Source organism: Chiroxiphia lanceolata, chromosome 5 (genome assembly GCF_009829145.1).
Source record: "Chiroxiphia lanceolata isolate bChiLan1 chromosome 5, bChiLan1.pri, whole genome shotgun sequence".
Lineage (NCBI taxonomy): Eukaryota > Metazoa > Chordata > Aves > Passeriformes > Pipridae > Chiroxiphia > Chiroxiphia lanceolata.
Window position 1 is genome coordinate 71,875,677 of NC_045641.1, and position 26,927 is coordinate 71,902,603.

At 44.5% G+C, this 26,927-nt stretch overlaps 1 protein-coding gene across 15 annotated transcripts in view; it reads right to left on the minus strand.

Annotated features, from left to right (window-relative positions):
- Positions 1-26,927, minus strand: part of PPFIBP1 (PPFIA binding protein 1) — a 96,500-nt gene that overhangs the window by 52,213 nt on the left and 17,360 nt on the right. For 12 of the 15 annotated variants that reach the window (XR_004357447.1, XM_032689672.1, XM_032689671.1 and 9 more), the window contains exon 2: positions 21,205-21,280. The gene's annotated coding sequence lies outside the window, so the exon portion shown is untranslated. Of the gene's footprint in view, positions 1-2,114; positions 2,246-10,877; positions 10,889-21,204; positions 21,281-22,261; positions 22,286-26,927 lie in introns of those variants that run through there. The other 3 variants (XM_032689661.1, XM_032689659.1, XM_032689663.1) reach the window with 3 other exon arrangements.

The following is a 26,927-nucleotide window of genomic DNA, read 5'->3' on the forward strand; positions in this document are numbered from 1 at the left end:
TAAGCCAGGAAATTTTGATGCACAGAACTTAAAAATCTTGATTAGGGTTTGTTAGGGAGCGTTAAAAAAGGACCCCCAAGATCAGGCTCTCACCCTCCACTCTACCATGAAAGTCAAACGAAAAAGCTAAGAAATTGCAGTCATCTTTCATGGGGAGGGTTATCCTGTTCCATAGCAAAAGTAAGACCCCAGATGCTGTCAAAATCCATGTCCTGCATTCTCAGTCCTACATCTACGAGATAACTGCAGGAGAGGTCTAAAGCAACTTTTGAATTCATCTTTCTTGCCTCACGACACTAAAACAATACACCCTTAGCAATTAATTTTTATAAAATAAAGTTCTACTTCCTGAAGACAAATGTTATTTCAGACACATCTATTTATCTTCTGGAAGGCAAGAAGAGAAAACATAAACACAGAGAGGATTACTTGCAAAACACATTTCAATCAAAATTAAAAATTGTTTCAAATTAATTCAGTCTCAATCTCTGGCACAGTTTCTCATGGGATGTTTTGAAGATGCTCAGCTATAGTGCCACCAGTCAATAGCAGTTCAACACTTACTAATGAATATATTCAGATCATTTACACTAGAGTAATTAACATTTCTTTTAATGTAAAACCAACTCCATTTCATTCTGTCCAGGCCTGAAAGAAGAAACTAAAAAAGAAAAGGGATCCTTGTTGAACATATAGCATATCTTAATGGGAATAACATAGAGAAATATCTGAGCATAAGGCAGCGAGAGGAAACTAGTTAGAGCCCAGATGAGCTTTTGGCCAAGTAATTTAGACACTGCCCCCCTTTCCAGAGGTGTGGAGAAGCTACTCTCTGCTTGGTTCTTCCCAGCAGGTACCTAAGCTCTCAATCCAACAACGGCTTAACAGGTAGAGGCAGAAAGAGAGACCAGACACATCATCTGGCTGGTCCTTCCATGTCCAAGTGCTCCATTTTGGGAAGATGGCTACAAGGATCCCTGTCCCTGAAGCAGGAGCCCAGCTGGGCTCAGCACCCTCCAAGAGCCCAACACTCAACCATGCAAAAAGGATAAACATTATTACAGATAAAACCAACCCAAATGTTGGCAAAGGCTCACTTTAAACTGATAATGTCTATTTATTTTTATATCCATAAATAATTTTCTTTTTGAATTTGCTGAGCAGTGACATCAAAGCAATACCGTTCTCCTATGACGCAGGACTGCAAAAAGGGCAACAAATGTCCCTTTGTTCCCTAAGTCCAGATCCTTTCTTTGTTCCCTGAATTTCATTATTTCTTTATTACACAACAAACATTATTTATTTCCTTTAACTGATAAAAATGAATGGAAGCACACTGAGGATAGAAGCATGTAAGAAACGCCTTGAGATAAAAGTTATTAGGCCACAGAAACGACTTAAAAGTATTTTGAGAGCATAAAGCACAGAAGCCCTTCCAAGATGTAACTGTTTATACCTGGGAAAAACTTACTTCAAATCACACAGCAACTTTTACTACCAACCAGCTTCGTGCATTCTGCACTTTGCCTTAAAATTTGTTAAACACATTAGTCGTAAATCAAAAGCTAAGCCTTGCCAAGACAAGCATCCTTCAGATACTCTGACTGAGATGCATACACAGCAAACAGTTTATATAAACACCCAAAGTCTCTGAGTCAAGGTTTATGGCTTACATTCCTCTCCCGTTACAAAGCAAACCCTTTATTTTGGTCTGCAGTACTGAAATCATTCTGCTTGCTTATCTCTGCCACCCTATTCTCCAGTAGCTCTTTTTTTTCTTCTTTTCATGTTGCAATTGAAAGGAATTTTCAAAACTTGACAGGTTGTGTTGTTTTGTGATGCACAAGTGGGCTCTGTGATTGCTGGATGGCAGGGATGCAGCTCCTTCCCTGTACAGCAGCCCTGGAATGCCAATACCTGCCTCCAAACCCTCCTCAGACTCACTTTCAGTCTTTTCTCACAAGCATTTCAAGGTCAAATGGAGACGTGCAAAAATAAAAAAACCCACAGATACACTTCATTCAGATAATTCCTGTGTCAAGGTTAATTATTTCATAATCTTCAACTACTGAGTCACCTTAGAGAGTCTGAGAAACAATACATTATTTTCTCACCTTTTGTTTGGGTCCTCTTATTAGAAAAACAATTGAGATATTCATTCCTCACTCCAAGACTTCTCATGCAAGCAAGGAAATGCCTCACATTCCCCAGGCAACATGTTACTGACACACTGTCGCCGCAAAGGCTATGGAACAAAAGAGGCACTGTTAGGTGAGAGTCCAAAAGGTAATTCTTAAAAATAGGTTAAGAACCACCAAATCCTGAGCACTGAACTACATTTAGACACAATTTCATAGCTTGTGCCACTTTCTTTTAATGGGCTGGGTCCAAGGGTCAAATTCACAAACCTCCAGATTTGAAAGGTTTTAGATTTTGGGCCTTCAAGTCTACGGTTTCCAGATCCACCCTCTCAGTGTTGTCACTGCGCAAGGCAAAAGTAGAGAGCACTCACCAGTAAATAAAATACATTCACCTTGAACAGTGTTTTAATAAGGGTCTGTAGAAAACAACAAAAAACCCAACACCTTGTAATTTTGCAGCATCAACTGTTACATGTAAAAATCTGTGTATACATTGCATCCTCCCCCTTCTATCTGCCTCAGATTTTGCTGTCTTAAGATCTCCCTTTCAGGAGTAATATGTAAAAGAAGAGTGTGGTATCTGAAGCACATGCTCTGTGTGTGAGGATACTTTCATTTTTCAAAGACTTGTGTTCTCTGAGAACTTGAAGTTGCCAGAACCACCATTGCAACACCAACAATCCCCTGATATTCCATGATTTGCCAGCTCTCTCCTCTTGGCATTTTAAAAATTAGAAAGGGTAAAATTCAACATGGTTAAGGAATTTTTTTTTTCCCCTCATAATGGAAGGGGACTGAATTTTAAAGAGAAAAAAATATGTGGGGAAGTGAGAAACAATAATTGTAGGCCCATTTTTCCTCTGGTTTTCTCTTGTTCTCCTCAAAAGCTGGTGGACCTTTTCATCTTCTCCCAATCTAAAGCCCTCTGCCAATAACTCCTACTTGAGCTTTGCCAACAGCCTGTGTTCAGGGAGTACAGCTGGGAATCCAAGTCCCTGGGACTCTCCAGTCCCTTGGGCAAGCACAGCCCCGAGACTGATAACCAGGTGTCATGGTTTGAGATGGTCCCCCCATTGAGAGTCAAGGGCTCAGAGGTGATTGGGTGCCAGGGCAGTGTTCCCTGGAGAGCCAATCACCACTCATGTTGTTCGCTTCTGCTAAAAATCATATATACACAGCACCGGAAGCTGTTGGCAGTTCTCTGTTGGTGTCTGTTGCATGTAGGTGGAGAAGGCCAGGGGGTGGCTGGGCTCCTTCTTTCCCCTCCGGGGGGGAAGGGGAGCCCTGCGGCCCCCCAACTCTGCCTAGGCCAGAGTTAGAGGCAGCATTTAGAGTGAGTGTGAGGGACACGACTCACAGCACCTGAGATAAGAGAAGAGAGGCAGACCTTGCAGCCAAGCCCTCTTCCCCCCCTCCTTTCTGCAGTTAAGCTGTGGAGGGGGGCCTTTTCTTTCCCTCCGCTGTAAAGTGGAGGAGAGGCTCAGCATTGGAGCAGAGCCAAGTGGATGGGCTGGTAACGAAACAGCTCAGCGCTCAGGAGAAGAATCCCAGGTGAAATTGGAGACGGGCCAAGAGGCTCAGGAGTTGCCCTGCCGAGTTTGACCGGGGGCAGCCAAAAAGTGACTTGGAGGAATGAAGATTCCAAACGCCTACTATGATAAGCTACACTACAGCAACAGCGAACGGAGGTATGAGACTGAGAGAGAGAGATCATACAGCAGAAATGACACACAGGACTGAGGAGAAAGGACTCAAAGCTACCTTCTTGGACTTTGTGAGGAGAAAGACTTTGGCAAGCAGCTGAAGGTTGGTTGGGGAGAGAGTGTTCAGGGGCCCCGAACACTCCCACGAGAGAGAGAGAGAGAGACTGTGTTACATATCAGCCTTGGAAGGCTTCTCCTGGACTAAAGTGAAAGGGAGGGGCTTAAAAGGACTGATAGAAATGTAATATATATATATAGTTGCCTTTAGTTTGTATAGTATTTATTTGTGTAAATAAATGTATATACTTCCCCCTTCCCCTATAGAAGCCTCTGGCCTGAAAGTTTTCTCTTTGGTGTTGGGATAAATTGTGGGAAGGGGTGGGGGGAAGCCTGGAAATTGGATTCTGGATTTCTAATGTGGCTCAAACTGCCATACCAGGGATTTCAGTAACACTGGAGCAAGCAAAGATTTTTTTTAGTCTCTTTTTTTCCAGCCAGGGGACAGAGCGCTGTCGATTTTGGCTTGCTTTTTCAACACCCAACTTCCAGTGCCGAGAGATGAAGGTCAAAATCCACGTGCTATCAACTTGAGGAACCAAAAAGATGTCTTCTCCATCCCATCTCAACCTATTTTTCTTTTTGTCAGACTCACACCTCCTCATCACCCCCTCGCAGAAAGATGTTTTCATGCCTTGGTGCGCTTTGCCCTCCAGAAGCACCCAAGCTTAAAAAACTCAGTGGAGCAGGGGCTGAGCTGTGCCTGGGGCTCAGAGGAGCTCACAAGACAAGGATATTAGTGCCAGGGGAATAGAAACAACCCTGGGGTGGACTGGAGGGTTCCATGGATAAGGATAATATGACCATGGCTGATACTGAAGGGTATCCACCACATGTTTAAGCCAGTCAGGTTTACAGACTCTCCAATTTTACCCCATAAACTCTCTAAAAACTCGATATCTTCCAGAGAAGTAATTCCACTGAGATATTAGTTTTTGTTCAGAAAGAAAAGCATCATTAAGCCACATGGTTGCTGAAGGAAGTTTTGGGATCTACAAATGTCCTGAAAGTTTGAACACAGAAAGGTCCTTATTTGACATGAAAGTAAGGCATGGAAGGGAAGCAAGGCATGGGAAAGCAGCATCACCTCACTTGGGTTTTTTTTAAGTCTGCAACAGAGGAAAAAAAAAAAATCTCAGGCTGCTTAACTGTGTTGCTTCCCTCAACCTACAGATCTAATTAAACTTTCAAAAACAATAAAAGTAATTTAATAATATTTTAATTGAAAGATGCTTTTATGACATAAAAAGACCAAAAGCAACCTCACTGTTGTTTCACAGTTGCATTGGGAAAAAGTAGTTCTTGTGTAACTTTATAGTTTTCTAACTTTCCAAAGTCCCACAGTAACAGATGATGGCAAGGGTGGAACAATATATGCAGGATTAAAAGCTCTGCCTAGCCCATTATTTATACATATCTAATTAGCCCCTCCTGCACACACACACACCCTTGAGCACTAGGAACTGCTGATATAATTCCTGCAATTAAAACCTTCGATGCCAGAATCCTTCTTTGCCAAAAGGAAAAACAACAACCCCCCTCCTCCAGCACAGCTGGGCATGCTTGTACAGGAGTGGATGCCCAACCCTAAAAAAGGCTCAGATTCAAGAGCTGAACTCTCCCAAAGTTCAAGATATTTATTAGAACTCGTAATGCAGCACCAAGGACCACCGTGGACTCAACTCCAGCAGAGTGACTGATGCCAAGCAGAAGTTTGGGCAGTTTAACACACTGTGGGTTTGTTCAGCCATATCCAGGGATTTCTGCTGCTCATGGGATAACGGTAAGGAACAAGTCTCACTCTGTAGCAGACTTTTGCTTTGGAGACTTACAGTGTCAGGGACACTGGCAGGGCAGACAGAAGGTGAAGGATCACTTGCCTACCATGGTGCGAAGCTAAAACTAGCACAGAACAGTTCAATGAATGCCAACACTCATCCTGGTTTGGATGAATTAATAACCCTCAGTATTTCCATATAAATCTTCCTCTGAACATATAATCTCAAGATAAAACTTCAAAAACCTCGAGGGATCAGATACACTTAAAACAGTTATATTTCTTTGAAGTACTTTCCCTTTGTATTTCAACTGCACTTCAAAGTTTTCCTACTTACACACAAACCAAATGAGATGTCTGATGCTAAAAGAAGCAGACATTTAAAGTGTTTCACACTTTCCCAGCCTTTGGGGGGCAGGGGGGCAAGACTCAGTGTTGTAGAAAGGTATATGTTAACTAAACACCCATTTTCACTGTATCAGCTGGCCAAGGAGGAGTTCTTCATGTACCAAAGGTCAAACAGAAACAGGGCACCAGCTGAAAAAGGAAGGTCCTAGAACTTGTCCTCTATTACCATGCCAAAAAACCCCCACCAAAAAAACCCCAAAACAAACCCCTAAACACTCCACCCCAAATAACAGAGTTAAACAGAAATAATTAAACAAATCATTACATTTTCTAATCACCACCAGCTTCCTTCAAGCCACGTGAACATCTGGGGCCAAATCCTTCATGGTATATATGGAGACCTGGAGATAAGTTTTACTTGTTCTCAAGTCCTAAAGAACTTTTAAAAATGTTGATTCTTGGTTCACATATAAGAGAGCTATAAAAATAACTATTTTAAAACCTATTGCCCCTGTATTTCCCTTTTTGGGGCTGACTATTTTTCACATGCTTACAGACCATCACTGGAGGGACTGTTTCTGGGGGGTTATATTTATCTCTCAATGACTACAGATTTTGTTTCCCTGGCTAAAGTTGGGAAGAGATCCTCCCTCAGAGGAGGATCTTACTCTGGTGCACATGAAAAAGCACTGAGACAAGTCTAGTCTGGGCTTGCAGAAGATACTGGTGATGCCAAGGCCTCAACCATGATGATCCTGCTCTTTAAAATGGGAAAAGTAAATCCCAAAATGGCACAAATGTTTACTTTACATATACAACAGAACTACAGCTTCAGCCCTGTTTAGGAAAAGAAACATTCCTTATTGCAGCATGTAAATCATCACACATCTGCACACATAGCACAGCTCCTCTGGGGGACAGTTCACCATTTATTTAGCAGTATATGGAAACAGCCTGCAGCAGAGGTGTTTGAACAGCTATGTGAGGCTGCCACTCCAGTCTGGATCACAAATGCACTGAACTGCTCATAGAAAAACCCACTGCTGCACCCACCACTCCAGCAGGGCTGTAAAAACCCTACAAGCCAGCACCCTCCTTACAGCACGAAACTGCCACTTAGGTAGGTGGATTCAGCCACTCCAAGGATTTGCTGGTAGGATACAGCTACCATTGGTATTTTACTTCAGAGGGGTTCAGGTCTTGCTGATAAACTGTTGGGTTTTTTCCAAATCAATTACTATCATAGAATCACAGAATGGATTGGGTTGGAAGGGACATTAAAGATAATCTCATTCCAACTCCCTGCCATGGGTAGGGACACCTTCCACTATCCCAGGTTGCTCAGAGCCCCATCTAACCTGGCCTTGGACACTTCCAGGGATGGGGCAGCCACGGCTTCTCTGGGCAACCTGTGCCAGGGCCTCCCCATCCTCCCAGGGAAGAATTTCTCCCTAATATCCAATCTAAACCTACTGTCTGTCAGTTTGAAGCCATTCCCCTTGTCCTGTCACTCCAGATCCCTGGAAATAGTCTCTCTCCATCTTCCTTTTGGGTTCCCTTCAGGTCCTGGAAGGCCACAATTAGGTCACCCCAAAGCCTTCTCTTCTCCAGGCTGAACAATCCCAACTGTCTCAGACTTTCCTCACAGGAGAGGTGCTCCATCCCTTTGATCATCTTGGCAGCCTCCCCTGGACTAGCCAGACTACAAGGAAGCTCCAAGTGCTCAAATGCTACAACACTAGGACTTCTCTGAGACAAACTTCGAAGATCAGACACTCCAACTGTGTGCTCAAGTTGGCACAGTTGGGTGTTCCTGTAATTCCCCACACACTTCACTCACAGAATATTCTGAGTTGGAAGGGACCCACAAAGCTTATTGGGTCCAACTCCTCTATTTCATTAACCACAGTTTCCCCCCATTGGAAAATGCATTACCTCAAAAAGTTACTGAAGGTTAGAAATTTAAAACAAGGGTTTCTTTCTACTTGTCTGAGTGTAGGATTTATTGCAATACAATCTGAGTGGAAAATACAGGTGGATAATATTAAACTTGTTGCCTTAAAATACAAGTTTAATAGAAGTGTCAAAGTAGTGCTTTCCAAAATGAAACAGCAACATGCTCTACACAACTAATCCTGCTGTTAGAGACCTTACCCAACAGATTATCTTTTGATCTCCCAACTTTTCTTACTCCGTTTTTTAAGTTGAAGTAAAGAATCTTTGCAGAAGCTCGACTCCTTGATGTTGCGAGGTGAGAGAAAAAGAAAATACCCAGAATAATTTCAACTCTATTAAAAAAAATTTAAAAAGCATGGTCTACATGGTAGATCCTTGGGAAAGCCACTGTTTCCTCTTTTTTCATCAATTTTGGTACATTTTTGGACAAAAGTCCATCTGGCCATAAATATAACAATGTATAACAGTAAGCATGACCCCAGTTTATCTAAATTCTGATTCAACATCCAACATTAAAACAAAAGGTTGCAAAAGTACATTTAGAAAAAAGAAGGGAAAAAACCGCCAGGAATATCTCTCTACATGGTAACAAGCACATCTCTGGCAGTGGATGTATCACAGTTATGCGCAGTTAGCTTCTGGGGATTTGCTTTTTGCCCTTTATTCAAACTTCTGACAGTTCCAAATAGCAAGCTCTTGTTTCCTGCAAATGTCTCAAGGATCATAAATGCATTCAGGTCTCTCCTAATATTTTAATGAAATATCAGTTCCTGCTCCTGCACTCGACTTGCAGGCGAAATCTGCCGTTTTCAGGGGATAATCTTAAGCAGCTTTCTGAGAAATGTCAAGAATACTAAATTGCCATTTCTGTGCTCTGGTTTGGTGTTTTTTTGGTTTTTTTTCCTCTTCTCTCTCTTAATATTCTATTTAAATTATCTTTAAAAAGAAAGTGGAACTCTACCCAAGATGAAGTAATGTGATGTGCTGTATTTTACAAGATGCAAGATCTGAAGCAGCACTGTCAGCTGATTAAATACTTCCAAACAGTAGGGGTTTAATTCCCTCTGCTGCATTATTGTGTCTCAGTATCAATGAGCTGATGTTGTCACACTCTTGACCTTTCTGTGCCCATTTCAAAGCTTCTGCAGACCTACTTTTATGTTACTCAGGCAAAAGTTGCTTATGATTTATGAAAATGTCTTTGTTTAAGGAAAAGAAACTTTAACTGCTGTTTCTACCCTGAAATACCAACCCTGTCCTCTGTCCTGGAGAGCATTCCCAGTTCTGGCCACCCTCTTCCAACTCAGCACTCTGGAGAACAGTCCCCAAATCCTGCATCCTGTGTTGATGCCACTGTGGCAATGGTGTGACTTTGGAAAGATACCACCAGCATTTGGGGTTTCTTTGCAGAGATTGACTTTGTCTATGTTCCTTTGTGGTTTATAATCAGGTAGGACTACAGTGTTTATGCTGCCTACACTGCCTACCTCTCCTGGTACTCCAGCAGTGTGGTCCAAGGCAGGAAATTTCCATCTTAGGTGGGGTCAACAATTCTGGACCTCTACACAGCAGTCTGCCAACTCCATGCTGTGAGAGAGACACTATTTTCCTAATTCCAGCTGCCAAACTCGAGAACTCAATGAAGACAGACATAAAGGTGAAATAAACTGGGCATTAAATCAAAAGAGACAGTTTAGCTAAACCAGTTCCCCTGAAGGGCTTAGGTTAAAAGCTGCTCACCTGAGCTGGGACTCCTGTTCCTCTGGGGCCTTCAGGGCTGTCTGAATGGGTTAGCAGAGCATGTGTTCAACTACCTGTGTGAAATTCTCATCTGTGGAAACTTCTCACTCGGGGGAACTTTGCACCAGGAGGGAAAAAGACAGTGCTCCATGTGGAGATAGCATCCAGGTTTCTCTAGGAGCAGTGTGGAGCTGCACTTAAACCGTGCTCAGTGCAGGTGGATATTCAACTTGTGACTGAGCAACTGTTATCAATAACCAATGCTACACCCCCATGCAGATTTCAAACAACTGAACTGCAAATCCTTTACAACTGGGGGAGAGGAGAATCCAGTGTTTGTTCTCACCACACCAGAATATAATGGTGCTGTTCTGAAGTCAGAAAATACCAAGTAACAACAAAAATGGAGAAACACACTCAGCCTGCGTGTCAGAACACACATGGCACCACAAGACAAGGATGTCTCTGGTATCTCTGCATCAGCAGCCTGTTCCTTGGAAGTTTCTTGTCCAAGAACTGTAACCCAGCCTGGTACTCCTTTGCTTGCAAGATCTGACAAGCTCCCAAGACACTGGCGTGGCTGCAGGCCAGCAACTCTGTGCTCCAAAGAGCCCCATGCAAATGTCTGATGAGGGGAACATGACCACACACATCTCCTCTCCTGCTGTAATGCCAGCAAGGCTCCAAACTCACTCTGGATAACACAGGAGATCGGAACTCAGCCGTGTGTCAGTACTCCATGGCGCAGATCAGGGCTGTCACAACACACCGTAAATTATACACAGCACACACCCTTAATAACACAACCCTCAGAAGTGCCTGCATGTTTTGTGGCAGCAGGAATTAACAGATGTTGACAACTGATCAGATAGCAGAGGCATTCAGGGAGACAGACACAGGCCATAACTACTGTTTGCTGTGTACCTACATAGCTCCTTGCTGTCACAACTGACTGCACTCACAGTCCTTCTGATGCAACAATGTCGAGGGGCTTCTCTTCCCCATCCTCCCAACAGGCAGCTACTCCAGCAGCTCAAAGCAGAGCTGTCCTTGCCTTTAGTGACAGGGGATTATCACTGGCTGACAACACCCCATGGAATAGGGAAGCACACCTTAATATCACACCAAGAAACTGCCTGGCACCAGACATCTGACCTAGAGGAGCACTTGCAGGAGCCACCCAGGGCACACAATACCACAGCTGCAAAGGTCCCAACAGGAAATTCTAAGACAGGCTATAAAGGAGCAGGAACACACAGGTGAAGGCAAGGCTGGCTACTCTAAATATTCACAGGATGCAAAGGTGTTACATTTATACACCACACACTCTGTTGATAAAACAAATATGAGAAGAGAAGGTCTCATGGAGACCTCAGAACACCTTCCAGTATCTGAAGGGGCCTACAAGGAAGATGGAGAGGGACTGTTCATCAGGAACTGTGGTGACAGGACAAGGGGGAATGGCTTCAAACTGACAGACAGTAGGTTTAGATTGGATATTAGGGAGAAATTCTTCCCTGGGAGGGTGGGGAGGCCCTGGCACAGGTTGCCCAGAGAAGCTGTGGCTGCCCCACCCCTGGAAGTGTCCAAGGCCAGGTTGGATGGGGCTCTGAGCAACCTGGGATAGTGGAAGGTGTCCCTGCCCATGGGAGGGGGTTAGAATGAGATGATCTTTAATGTCCCTTCCAACCCAAACCATTCTATAATTCTATAAATTCCATCAGTGTCCAAATCCACAAGGGAAGAATAAACACTACCCCATTGTTGTACCAAGAAGGACAGGGTGGGAAAGGGAAAAGGGAAACAGGAGAAGGAGCAATTGTGGAAATCTGTGCTGAGGTCTTGGACCAAAAGCAACCAAATCCACAAAGAGGCTCCTGTGAGCACTTGCAAGATGGGAGTTTGCTCCACTGACAGACTATTCTGGAGCTGAAACACTAACAGACAACAATGCTCTTCCCCAGAAAGAGGTGTGGCATCTCTCACCTCTCAGATTTTCACCTCCTGCTGGGAGCTGGGAACAGACGCAAAGGGAACCAGAGTTGCCCTCAGCTCGGTTTTGGTTTTCCCAGCAACCTGATGGAGTACTCCACCCTATTTCCTGCCCCCCACATGGACAGAGAGGGCAGAACCAAGACGCTGCTTCACCGCTGCCCTCACCTGGAGTCCCTCAGGCACCGCAACAGCCAGGGCACACCAAGCCTCAGTCACTTGGCATCCAGCCAAGGGGGTACAGCAGCCAAAAAACCCCTGGCACTGGGCCCTGGGAGGGCAGCCACCAATGGTTGCCCAGGCCCACAGCAGAGCCGAACTCTCCAAATATTTTGAACAGCTCCTTATCAGCAAAGCAGCTTTACACCAGCTCAGCGTTTCACAGTGTTTATAATGTGGTCCCCTTAAATTGGATTGACAGCTGAGCAGAGCCACAGCCTGAAACAGAGACAGTCTCTGTCGGCACAGGAGCTTTGCAGCAAGACCCACCCAGTCTGAGATCAGCAAGTTGTACAAGCCCACATTTGATGTCAAGCATGCTTTTTTAATGCCACTGAAACCAATGATACTGGGAACATATTTAGCACTGACATAAGTGACCAAAACAGGACCTCAAAATACAGATCCTGCCAGGTTTGTGTGACCTGTGGGTGCTTTCAGTAGTATCAGCCCTCTGTGTAAGGTCCACAGTGAAACACCAGCTCTCCTCACCTTGACTGACTTCGGACCATCAGCAGCCAGACATTTCTGCCACAGACAAAACATGAGCAACTCTCCACAAACATCCTGATCCTTGTGGCTACAACCTTCCCTCCTTCTCCACTTAGAGGCAGTACCAGAACCTACTCCAGCGGCAGTGGGGGTGTAGGGGTGTGTTTGGGCCCGGGGAAACGCTGAAGTTCCAAAACTCACATCAAGTCTGCAACAAAGACATGTTCTCTTCCAATATGGGTCTTGCTGCAGATCACCCTGGTTCAGTGTCACACCATCATCATGGTGACACCAACATCAACAGGACAAGCTGGGGAAAGCCTCCACCAAAGCAACTGGGAATTTGGGACAAAGTTCACCCAAACAGCACCCAAACAGCACACAAACAGCACCTCAGCTAAAAGTTAACAGCCTTTGCCACCCATGGTGAGGGGTAAAACAAACACTGGTCACTCAGTCACCAGCCTGCAGGGACAGGCTGCAGTATTAGCATCGTTACTTTATCACGTACTGACTAATATTAGCTACTGATGCTTTTATGACTATTAATTTCATTGCTGTTATTTAAGAACAGTTGCTAAGAAAAGGAACCTCCCTACAGGTGTGGGACTGTTGGCTTGGTTAAGCAAGGAAGCTGTTTCAGACTTCCAAGCTCTTGGATGATGCCCACCTGCCACAGCAAGGATGATTCTGCTCCCAAAATGCACATCTTGGCCTTGGCAGTGCTGCTCACTGGAGATCTCAAGAGGAACAACTTCATCTCCCTCAAACCAGGGGATGGGGCAGGGGGGATAAGCTGAAATTCCCACTGCTTTCTCTACCTCCAATTGGTGTGTGCTGATCTACTCAGGGTGAGGAAAGAAGGGTGTTTCCCAACTACCCCCTCATTACACACCTCAGTACAGGTATTCCAGAGGAGAATCAGGCAATCATTGTGCTATCCCCTAAGGAAACAGATTGAATTCTCTGGCCTTACCATTACACTAAAAACTACATTGGATTTGCTCTCCCCTCATAAGGTAAGGCTATTTCCTATTTTCTTACAGTAACTCAGATTTGTCTATGTCCTATTTTTTGTTTCTAAATTGAGAATATTGCTCATTACCAGATTATATGGCATTTATTCTGAAGAGCAAGAGCTACTGATACAGCTAAAAATTCAATATAAACACCCTGTGGATGTAAGCCATGACATTTATATACCGGATTAATAAGGACTAAGAGGAATTTCCGATGTAGGGCACATGACCCTCCCTTCATTTCAAAGGCAATTATTTTAATACCATGATTTCCAAGTGTGACATGTCCTTGAAAACACTGGTAGACAATTTTAGCAAAAAAGCTTCCAAATCCTGAAGAGGCAATTGCAGGTGCATCTTTGGTTTTGAGATAAGAGAACATCTAGAGTGTATGGGCTTGGCCAGCAGATAAGCAGATAAACATCAATTTAATGCAGTATGGATCTGAGCCTCCCTGGGACAAACAGGAAAGCTTGGGGAGATTGGACACAGAGCTCCTTGCCTTTCACACCTTGTCACCTAACTACTTGGTATTTTCCAGATACATCAATCTGGAAGCTACTGCCTTGTGAAGTTCAGAGGGCCAGCTTGCAGCTTTAATCACGCAGGAGAACCCAGCCAGGCTCCCTGGTTATCACTTGTCAAACTTGGTCAGGGTCATCTCAGCCTCTCAAAAACAGGAGAAAAAGGTAACCTGCCAATTTGAAGTGAGGAGAGCTGAAAAAACAACAGCTGGTTTTCCACTCAAGACTGTAGAAGTTCTTGGCAATGACAGTGGTAAAAAAACAAAGCCCTGTCCAAGTCCCTCTGGGCAAGAGCCATCCACTCACCTGGGCTATCACCTGCCAGCCCAGGGATGCCCCAGCTGGTCCCACGTACTTGTTGCCATCCTGCCCAACACACCTTCCTCCTGAACATGCTGATTTTGCCTGGGATAGAGTTAATTTCCTTCAGAGAAGCTGGTATGGGCTACTACAGTTTGGATTGGTGCTGGAACCAGCATTGGTAACACAGGGATGTTTCAGTTCTTGCTGAGCAGGGCTCACACAGTGTCAAGGCTGGTTCTGTTCCTCACCCCAACCCACAAGCAAGGGGCCTGAGGATGCACAGGGAGTTGGGAGGGGACACAGCCAGGACAAGCTGGCCCCAACTGGCCAAAGGGACATTCCATACCATACGGCATCACGATCAGTATATAAAGCAGGGGAGGGGGGAGGGGAAGAGGGAAGGGGAGACATTTGGAGTGATAGTGTTTGCTTTCCTGAGTTAGCGTTACATATCGTGGAGCCCGGCTTTCCTGGCTGAACATCTACCTGCCCATGGGAAGTGGGGAATGAATTCCTTGTTTTGCTTTACCTATCAAACTGCCTTAATCTCAATCCACAAGTTTTTCCACTTTTTTTCCCACTTTTACTATTCTGATTCTCTCCCTGATCCCACTGGTGAGGCCGTGGGGCCGAGGTGTGAGCTGGGCTTAAACCACGGCACTGAAACATTAGCTGAGGTGGTTTCCCTTAAATGTCCACACATACAGCTTAAATCTGCAATCAAAGATCACCCTCTGTCCTGCTGATCCTAGCCTTTCCCAAACCCACACTGAATCCCAGAGTCATGTTACTATAAACATACTACACCAAGTAAAACTATAAAAGAGGAGGCAACAAGAAGCCCGGTGCAAATTTAAGATCTTCAAACAGAAAAATACTTAGGTTATTTCAGAATGCAATTTCTTAGTCACACCAATAAAACCGGGAGGGTAACAATCAAGTTCACCATGGAGAACCATCCCGGCTCAAGTACCATCCCAGTACCTGCCCCTGATCACCTTCTGGCTGCCACTTGCCACTTTTTCCCTCCTTCCTTTCACGCTGATGTGCCCTCTCCCACCACCCTTTTCCCTCTCCTGAGAACTCCCTACTCTTGAGTGCCCATGGAGTTTGTGATTTGTGATCAACCTGCAACACATAACGGCTCCTCCCTTCTCTTTGCTGCTTGCAAACAGTTATGAGGAAGCATGAAAAAACATTAATCCCAAACAACCCTGCCCTCTGTTCTCATGCTTGGCACAACTGCAGCCACAAAAAGGTGATGGCAGAAAAAGTCCTCTTTAATCTTGGGACTGCTGTGTCGGATTTTGGGTCAATGGTGCTCCAAGGAATATCCAACTCTCAAGGCTCTGCTGAGCAATTCTTCCCACAGGTGAGAATTTCCCTGAGTTTTGATGAGGAGGAAAAGGAGAAGGAAGAGGTATGCAAGTAGTCAGGTAGCTCCCTCCTTCTCTTAATTTCAAATACCTAAGTAACAACACCTAGAGATACTAAAGCATCTCAGCAAAATTCCTTGGTCAGGGCATCAGCAATTACAAAACACAAAATTAACAAAATAAACACAATAGAACAGCCTGAGGGGAACGTGCAGCTCCCCACATGCTGAGTTGCTGACATTTCTTGTAAGCAGCTGAAATCAAAGTCTAGTGAGAGAAGCTGATAGATGACAAAGGAAAGACACAAAGACCCCACCACAAGCACTGATTCCCTGCAAAGTCCTTCATATCACTGCTGCAAAGTCCAGGTCCCAACTCAGCCTTGAGGGCCTCCCAAGCCCAGTGACAGAAAAACATCCAGATTCACGAAAAGCCACACTCAGATCCTTAAAAAGTCAGCTCACAAGTAACAAATGACAAATATCAGATACATAAGAGATGCAAGGAAAATGAAAATAAAAATACTGGCTGCAGTACCTTGGTGCTGCTGTCCATTGTTGAAGGTCTCATCTAAGGCACCAGGATATCTGTCCCACCCATCAAAAACTAAATATAATCTTGGAGCTAAATCTTGAGCCCCTAAAAAAGGCTCTGCAAAGTTTTGCATCCCCTAAAAAGAGCACGTGGCTGGAGACAGCTGCTTTCTCCACCGCCTTCACCAGCAGGGCATACCCAGAATAAAGTTCTGTCATAAGCCATGCAAGGCTTTTGCCTGAAAGTTTATCAAACAAGGCATCTGAAGCCAGTCAGAAGGTGGCCACGGAACCTCTGAGAGCCCGCAGAGAAGCAGCCAGGAGATTTTCTAAAGAAAGATGAAGAAATTCTCCTTGTGATTTCCATGCTCCTCTGCACCAAGCACATTACCTGTTCTCCCCAAGAGGACTAAACTGTCTTAACACTGCCCAGTGCTCCAAAGCACCTTTATAAAAAGCCACAATTCCTGAAAATAAAGAAGTTTCAACTAACTTTGAACAACAAAACTGTTACCATGACTTCCTTTGTAACACACAATTCCAGTTTACTGTTCACTGCCTCCAGCACTCACCTTTTCTATGCAGCATCAACATGTTTGGGGGTCTTGTCAGCTAATTAAGCAGATGTAAAATCAAGCCTAGTGCAGTTGTATCAAATTATTTCTGCAAATGACACAATTCCAGACACCACTCCGAGCCAACAACTTCCACTACAGCCCATGAGGGGGAAAAAAAAAAATCTTAGTGTAGCATGTGGTGGATGAGACAAGAGGGATTAGTTTCTATACCTAAACACGGTTCCCACTTTGGGATGACTCACTTTTCCCATCTTAGTCTCAGACAGAAAACAAGACAGAGAAACAGTATTTCAAAATACACCAGAAAAGGTTTTCCCAGCTTCTGGTTTGAGAGGAAAGAGGATGGAAGGAGCAGAGAGATCCCCTGGACAGCAGTGAGCAACAAACCCAACCCCACTTACACTTTATAAACTTCAGACAATTCCTCCAACCACACACCGAGAAGTGACAGCAGTAAGTCAGAAAACTTATTTAGAAAAAAATGACCAAAACCCAACAACAATAAACACGAATAAATAGCTAACAAGGTTAGGAAAGACCATTACAGATAAAAAGCTCTCCCTTTCCTTTTGTGTCGACCTGAATCAAACTTCCTTTTGCTCTAGTACAAATTAGAGACCTGGGAACTTAAACTGATTTTGTTTCTCTTTTCCTGGCCTAAGCTCACTTGACTTCTTGTTCACTTTCCCAATCTGTAAAACAGGGGAAATAATAATGAGGAACTACCACACAGTGTTATAGAAATTATTCAATTCATAGCTGTATAGTTCTCTGAAGATGCAATGTGCCAAGTATTATTACTAGATGAAGAAATGATATATTTTCTCCCCCAAGCTATAGAGAGGAAGAAAAAAGCCATGCAAATAGCAAACTGTGTTCCTAATGAGATGCTACACTCAAAAAGTGGGACATCTTTAAACAGACTGGACAATCTCCTTCTAGCTCACAAAGATTATTCCCAATACATAAACCTCACAGGATTACAAATGCAAGCAAAGAAACTTATCATTTGACAAGCTTCCTGCAGACAAAAGAAGCTTGTCTAAATAAACAGGGAAAGTGTACATTTTCAGTCTTCAAGAGAGGAAAAAGGATTTTTCAAAGAAGTAAGGGAAGAAATGAAATCAGATTTGCAAGCTTTGTGTGAGGGATGAATTTCTGTTTTCTGAATATAAAGCAGTTGCCAGGACTGGGAAAGTCAATAAAATCAGGAGAATCGGATGGAAGGGACACAGGGAAAGGCAGTGTGTGACAGAGAGGTCACATGCAAGATAAACAGGGCAGCAGGGTAACTATTTACAGATAAACACATAAATCTCTGCAGGGAGGGGAGATGTGTGTTAGAGAGCCCCCATCAGCACTGTGGGTGAGCAGAACCTTAACTACATGTTAAGCTACATTAACATCACCCAGAACCACAACACAGACTATGTGAAGAGTAAAAGTACAATAATATTCTGTTTTCTTGCAAACAGCAATATTTCCTCTGGAAAGAAAGGGAGGGAAAAGACACCAGAGAAAACCCCAGCACCGCCTGCCTGGGGACCCTGCCGTGCTCCAACCACCTCCCACCAACATGCAGAGCAGCCACAGGCTCTGAGGAAGTGTTTGGAATTAGTGCTATTTTGGGCACATTTTAGTTTAGCACAACTATTAAAAGGCCAGGAAAAGCCATGTGTGGGCTGGGCCCTGCAGGACAAGCCATCAAGTGCTAATAAATGCAATACACAGAAGCAGCCTTGTACTTCTTTCCCTCCTGTATTCAACGTGACCTTGAGGGGAGGGGAAAAAACCCAACAAATCCTAATTTTTGCCTTTTGCACACAGGCACTGTAAAAGGGTGGACTGGAGTTCAGGCTGTTATTTCAGTGCTGCATGTGATGCTCTGCCTCAGCTTTGGACACCACAACTCAAAGCATTCCCAAGAGCTGGTGGAGCAAGGTAAAGACATATCTGAAAACCTGCGTGGATTTTGCTAGGAAAGAGAAGGAAGTATGACTGGATCTGGCTACATAGACTCAGCCAGGTTCCTATGCCTTCATGGCACCACACTAAAGCAGCTGTCTCTGCTAAGGCTTATTTTTAAAGCCTCATTTAGCCTTTCTGGATTATTTATACATGCTGCCTTCCTGTGGGTCATGGCTGAACTGTCAGCATCATGGTTAACATGGTAGGGGAACAATAGGATAGAGAATCTGACTCCAACACCATTCCAAATCCCAGTACTGGAGCTACAGGAACAGAAAACGGAGCACTGAGCACCTGTTCCTACAGTCTAGGATGGACTTGGACACACACTCCCTTCCCAAGAGCAGTAGAACAAGTGACAAGGAAAACAAGGTAGATTTAGGTCCCAGAATTTCTGCTGCTCCCAGGAAAAGGGACTCAGCACAGCATCTGGAGAGCAAAGAGGGAGAGACTTCCAGCAAAGGCACGGTCATGCTAGCAGATTGGAAGTCTCCAAACACACATCCAGCAGGACGTGGCTGCCAGCCAACTTTTAATGATGATTTTACAGCCACGACAGACTCAAATCCAGCTGGAGTGTAATCCCACCAACTCTGACAAGCAGCAATAAAACTGGAGAAATGTGACCAGGAGGGGGAACAATAGGTGATAACTACTCCTGCAGCCCTGATTAAAAACTCAGGGAATGAAAGCATTTGGCAGTGGAGTTTAGGGCTCTTGACAAACAAGGAGCAATGTCCCTTTCTTTTCAGGTCTGGTGCAAGACCTTGGTCGGCTGTGAATCCCAGAGAGAGCTCATGCACAGTGATTTAGAGTGGGAAGGGTCAGAGATCCAAGAAGCAGCATTCCAGAGGTTATGGAGAGGGTAAGGGAGTAAAAGAAGGAAAATAAAATTTCAAATGACACACCAGTCCTCAGATATTGTGGGCCTGCAGCGAGGCCAGGGATGCAGGACAGCTCTAGGAAGCAGCAGTGACCCAGAGGGTGACACAGAACACCTGAGAGAGGATGGCACAAACACCACACTCGGCATCCCATGGTAGGGCAGGGATGAGCAGTTCAGAGGGGAGGGCAGCTGAGGGACAGCAAGCCAAGACAAATGATCACAGGATCACAGAATATGCTGAGTTGTAAGGGTCCCACAGGGATCAAGTCCAACTCCTGGTCCTGCACAGGACACCCCAACAATCCCACCACGTGCCCTGAGGGTATTGTCCAAACACTCCTTGAGCTCTGGCAGCCTTGGTGCTGTGCCCACTGCCCTGGGGAGCCTGTTCAGTGCCCAACCATCCTCTGGGGGAAGAACCTTTTCCTGAGATGCAACCTAAACCTCCTCTGACACAACTTCAGGCCATCCCCTCAGGTCCTGTCAAGCAGAGATCAGTGCCTGCCCCTCCTCTTCCCCTCCTGAGGAAGTTGTAACTGCAATGATGTCTCCCCTCAGTCTCCTCTTCTACAGGATGAACAAGCCAAGTGCCCTCAACTGTTCCTGAGAGTGTGGCTTCACCTCCAGACCCCTCCAATCCTTGTGTCCCTCCTTTGGACACTCTCTAACAGCTTAAGGATGCAGCACACAAGGAAACACGGGGCTCAGCAAGCCATGGAACACAGTATGGAAAAGTGCAGAGCCGCATAGATCAGGAGACACCCAGCACAGCTGGGATTCCAGCCGTGGTGTCCTGGGGTGAGCACATCCCAGCCGTGGCCCAAGTGCAGGCACAGCAATCTGACCCAGCTCCCAGCTGGAATTCAGGATGTTAAATCATACTATAATATCCAAAACAAAGCAGATCAGAGATAACAATTCCCAAAACAAGCCTGCCAGCTCTGACATGCAGCAGGCTACTTGAATCAAATCAGTCTAGACCGAATGCAAAATGCTGCTCCTTGAAGTCAGCTGAACTGGGCCATTTCCAAAGGGTAACACGACACATCCACTGTTCTGCTGGATGCATTTTCACATCAACTTGCCCCAGTAACATGAAAGGTGCTGGCAGTTTCTCTGCACGTACCTGCTGAGTCACGTTAACTGCACATGCACAGCACAGCTGCATCCCGCAATCATGGTAAATCCAGTGGGATCTTATGCTGGAGCCCTGGCACTGCTTAAGCCCTTTACGTGCCACAGAACAGCTCCAGTGCTTATTTCAGTAGTGCTTCTAGGATGATCAAAATATACTTCATTACTTTGCCACAACTGCAAACTCACTGTCTTTAAAATGTGGAAAGCCTCCCTGACTCTAAACAGCAGCTCAAATTGTGTTAAGTGAGGATCATCCTTCAAAAGATCCCCAATAAATGTTTGCAGAAGCAGCATGACATTCTTCTACATCTCCTACTGGAAGTCATATACAGCATCATTTTAAAGACATTTGAAATCAAATCCCAAAGGAGCTGTTGTTTGAGATATCAAAAAGCAAAAAAATAGCAGATACGCAGATAACAGACATCAGCAATGCAGTGGATTGGATTACTTACCCAGAGGAGCAGACTTAGTGTTGATCTCCACTGTCACTCTTGAGCAAGTATCACTGATCCATATAAACTTCCAACACTGAGAAAAAGAGAAACAGAGATTCTGATTAATCACTCAAAGTCTGAGGTGACTTAACAGTGATATCTTGCAAAAGTTCATCAAGTGACACAGGATACAGGAAGCACAGTGGATGATGTACATAACAGCATTTAAAAAAAGCTAATACCAAGAGATTAAAGGATGACAACTGATGCGCAAAGAGGAAATTAGCTTGTTTATTCCAAATAATTCCCAGCAACATTATTTCTCAGTATCTCTGCATTACGCAGTTGGCCTGTGCCTGCACTCCACCTCCCCAGATGATCACACATGTATAACACAAAACAAAGAAGGTGAATGATGCCTGGCAAGGCTTCCTTCTCACCACTGTAACCTCCAAAAAACCCCAAGCGAACACCCCAAGGTGTTGAAGATCTAAAAATCAGGGTGTGAAGTGAAGCCAGTGGAAATCAGAGCAGCCCACAGCACTGAACCAACCTCACAGCTCTTCCTGAGTCCCTTTACTACGACTGTTTTGGTTAACCGAAGATGTTCTCTGTTACTGGGGTTTGACAGAAAGTTTTACTCATGGATACTCCCATCTACAGACTGTGCACAAAATAAGAGCTATTTGGTATGGGAAGCTTGACAAAATCGTTCCAGGGGAAGGTTCTTGGCAAACTTTGAATTTGAAATGCAAAAGAGAAGTTTGGGGAATAAAACTCCAGACCAAGAAGTAAAAACTTCCAAATCTTGGTAGTTACATGAGCTCCCATTAGAAGAGGCTTAAGAATCAGTAACTCAAATACAAGTGCAACACAAAATACAAATACAAAAATCAGTGAAATACGGCTGAAACAACCAGGAACATCCCAGTGGGTCACCCCTACCTGGGACACTGCACAAGAACAGATCTTGGCAAACTGACAGAAGTTTAAAAGCCAAGCAAGTAACACAACCAAAAAGCAAAGAATCAGCTCAAAAATCTAGGAAGAAATCTAGGAATAAAGAGATACCAACCAGTCGCTGACTTGGTCAACAAACTCCAAATATCCAGAGGGTGTAAACTGGAAGAGAGAGAATTCAGACAGGGCATGATTGGAAGATGAATACAAAAAAAGCCCCAAAAATAGCATTTTTAGGGCTAGATACTAAAAAGCTGTAATGGTCTCAGGGCACACAAATGCTTGGGTGCTCATTCCTTCTCAGAGCAGTTTTTTTAAACTAGACTGAACAAAACCACCAGGATATGAAAAAAATTACACAGAACACAACTCACATGAGAACATATGAGCCTGTGTCACAGGACTGGGGCTCCAGGCTATTGCAACAGAATAAGTGTGTACTGAGCCCTGTGCCAGGCAGGGAAAAAACATCTGTGAGACGGAAAAAAGAGACAAAATGTGAAAGGTGGGGAGAAAAAAAATATTTGAGGTTTCTATAAAGGGCACTGCAGAATGTCACGGATGGAACTGCAAAGCCAGGGGAAAAAAGTTAGTTAATGGTGTTATTTTAAGTCCTGTGAGACTCACACTTGCCACAAGGGCCAGTCTCCAATGGACTTGCTCTTCCCAGCAAGAGCGGCACCACCAGCTGTTCCCAAGCCTCTGTGCCATCACTGTTGGGGTAAATCAAAGATATTCTTTGTTTCTGTGGTTTCACAGAATGTTTAGTCATTTCCTCCTCCCCCGAGTCAGAGTTACACACACTCGGCCCACACCTTGGGCAAGCTCGCTGTCCAAGGGGAAGGGAACACTTCCATGCCTTTCTCAAAAGGCAACTGACTGCCCTGGATCCTGGTAACACAAGGATTCAGTTTGTTTCCAAGGTTGCTAGGGAAGTGGTCTGCATTTCCCACCGCCCCGCTTCCTTCCTTCCTCAAACTCCGTTTCATTTTGAGTAATGAACTTCCTGGGCTGGTTTTGGCTGGGATAGAGTTAATTTTCATCACAGTAGCTGGTATGGGGCTGTGTCTGGGATTTGTGCTGGGAACATGTTGGTAACACAGGGATGTTTTAGTTCTTGCTGAGCAGGGTTCACACAGAGCCAAGGCCTTTCCTGCTCCTCACCCACCCCACCAGTGAGGGGGCTGGGGGTGCACAGGGAGTTGGGAGGGGACACAGCTGATCCCAACTGACAAATTCCATACCATATGGCACCATGCTCAGCATATAAAGCTGGAGGGGAAAGGAGGACAGGAGAATGTTCAGGGTGATGGCATTACATGTGCTGGAGCCTTGCTGTCCTTAGGGATGGTTGAACACCTGCCTGCCCATGGGAAGTGGGGAACGAATTCCTTGTTTTGCTTTGTGTTTGCTTTCCCTAGTAAACTGTCTTTATCTCAACCCATAAGCTTTCTCACTTTTACCCTTCTGATTCTCTCCCCCACTCCACAAGGAAAGGAGTGAACAAGGGACTTCCTGGGGCTCAGTTGCCAGATGGGGTTAAACCACAACACTCCCCCAATCAGACACCCCCTAACCCCAGAGCTAAAAACACTCTCTTGCACACCCTCACCTCTAGGATTGCCTGTGATGTTCATACCAGCATTTCCCCTGCCTGAACAGGGCACGGGACATGAAGATCCAGAAGCCTTCAGCATTAGGATGCCAGGAAGGCCAATAGCCCCCAGGGAAAGTCTGGAGTTCAGGGGCGATGAGTGAAAACTGGGACTTGTTGGGACTTCTGGGAAAGGGTGGGGCTTTTCTGGTTTAACTGGAAGGGTAAATTATCATCCCAGAACAGCAACTGAGGGAACAGCTGCTCTTACATCACACGTGGATGTGCCACACAACCCAGACCAGAGGGCACAGCCTGGGGGAAACAGGGGCTCTCCAGCCTCCCCAGCAATGGCCAAGCTCTCCACTGAGTTCAATCCAAGTTCAATTCCAGTATCAAGAAAACAATCTCCCAGAAAACCACATTCATTTTTAGAAATTATCATTTCAGAAGAACAGGACTAGGCAAACCAGGTGAGAGTTAAGCAGGTTTTTGCTTTCATACAGAGAACATCACAATATATAAATGCCCTGGAGGAATCCTTCCAGTATCTCCAGGAAAGAAAGCTGAACAACATGATTTTTTTTTTCCTTTCCAATCTCTAATTTCTTAACCAGGAAGAAAAACACAGATCCCAATCCTACAATCTTGCATGTTCAGCAATAATATTTTACCTTGCCAATCAAAGGTTTTCTGCCATAGCCACCCACTGCTTTTTCAAATTCAAGAAGCACAACTGCACGTAATTACACACTGTGCGAACTTATACAGGACACAACCATATGCTCAAAGACTTGAAAAATTCACATGTCGCACCATGTTCAGGGACACAGCCTAACAAGGAAGCTGCAGCACTATTTCTTTGCTTTGTGACTACAGGAATATTTTCAGAAGAATGCACGAGTACTGCAAGTAAATAATCTAATTCATGTCTGCTCTTTACTAGATAAAAATAAAATCTGCTTTGCCTAATCATTTCTGATCAAACAAAGCAGGGCTCTGAGACACAAGATCTGACAAGAGCCCCTCCTCTCTACTAAAAGCTAAAAACATGACTCTAACACGGGACCCGAGTAGTAACAGCACAATTCAAATTACTGCCGCTTCCCACACACTTGCCTCATGTCTGCGTGTTTGTGCTTCAATTAAAAAGCTACTATGACATTCTTCCTACATGTTTGAAAGAAAATTACACAGGCAACAGGGCTCAAAGAAGTTTGTATTTGAGTATCTCCCACCAGAAGAGATCACTTGGATCTCTTTGACAGTTAGGAGTAAAGGTAGCAGGAAGCCTCCCTGTGCTTCCCGTCTGCCACACACCCTACTCAGGGTGATACAAGTGCTCAGCTTTTTCCCAGCACCTTCCACCTCCAGCTGAGACACCTCTTCCCAAAATCCCAGCCACGCTTGGAGCAGCTTTGCCGAGCCATGGGTGCACAGGGAGGCTCCCACGCACACACACCTCCTTGTTGAGGCACGCACCTCATTATCCAGCTTCCCCCAGATTCATAGAAGTTAAAGACCATTTATCCTTTATATTTTTTTTCTCTCTCTAAAGAGTAAATCAACAGCTGCTAGATAGAACTTGACTCAAAAAAATTATTAAGGAAAATTAGTAACATACACACTTCCAAGGATGTCACTGATTGTGTCCAGTTATCTTGCCTTGGAGAGGCGGGAGGAGGATTTCAAGCCAAGGAGCAAAGCAATGAAGAAACACTAATAGTTTGAATGATTTGGGGAGCTGTCATGGTTTTCCATGGAAAAAGCCTTTTATTTTGGTACCACTAATGGCACAATTTTTTGTAAAAGGCCTTTGGGCAAAGGTTGGTTTGAATCTGAATGGGAGTAATCAGGGCTGCAGCCTGAATGATTTCCCCACATCTGTATAAATCATTCACCCACGCCAAGGATCACCAGGCAACATGTCATATTTCACCTTCCAATCACCCTGGATACATTTTTCAGCTGCCTCAGACCACGTAGCACATCTCTTATTTATCAGGGGACAGGCTGGCTGCACTCAGACGAATCAGACAAAAAGGGAAAACACAGATGCTTTAGCCCTTATCTTTATTTTTGGTCTCTAGGAGTCTGCAGACATGTTGACACAGACAAGAATTACAGAGCATCCACGTTAACAAGCCAATCTGGTTTGGGGTCTTACTAAACCACTTGCAAGTGCCAGCCTTGAGCTTAAAAAAAAAATCCCAAGTTTCAATCCAAACCCCGGGCATCTGGCACACACAGAAACATAAAGTGAAAACTGAAGGGAACTGAGAAAAACTAATCACATCATTAACTCCAGCGACCCAAGCAGCTGATAGCTCAGACAACATTTCCTACTCCAAAACAGCACATCTGAACAATGTACAAGCATAGACCTCGCTGAATCAACATCCCAGCACTGGGGGATACAGACAACACAGCCAACAGCAAAACAACACTTTCTGGAAGCATAATAAAATATTATAAATAATCTCCTGAGCCAGAGAAGAATAACACCAGACAGACCATTCAGTGAAATATTTGTAAGACCAGCAGCAAGAACAAGCTGCAGAAGGTTTAAAGAAAAGCTTTCAAAACATTAACTTATCAGATTTTAAGTGAAACTAGACATGATTTACACAAGGAAAAAATTATGACTAATTTATGACTAATTTTATATTAATCACCGTGTCCATCTCTGAACTGGAGTGCCATTCCATGCAGTTTCTGCTTTGTTTTAATTCTACAAGGCAAAGCAACAGGTTTATCATCTGTGAAAATGCAGACATCAGCTGAGGGAAGATGCAGAAGTGACTGGAAGACGTGGAAAATTACTTTATGAATTTAACTGAAAATCTCATGCCCCCAACACCTATGTTATTGAAGCCCTGTGATAAGAAATCTGTGGAATCAGATATGAGAGAATTCACAAATCTGACAGCACTGGTGTTGTCAGTATTCTCCTCCTTCACAGTTAAAGGAACTTTAAGAGCTCCAACACCACAAACTTACAAAATTCTATTATTGAGGCACATGCACCCAAACTCTTGTGTTTCCAGAGCTGGGAAGTGAAGTGGAAGCTTTTAAAGCTGCAAAACCCAAAAGCATTCACCAGGAAAAGGAATAAAATGACACCTTTTTGTTGCTGTTAAGGAGAGGCAGCCAAAAGATTAGAATTAAAACCCCTGGAAATTAGGAT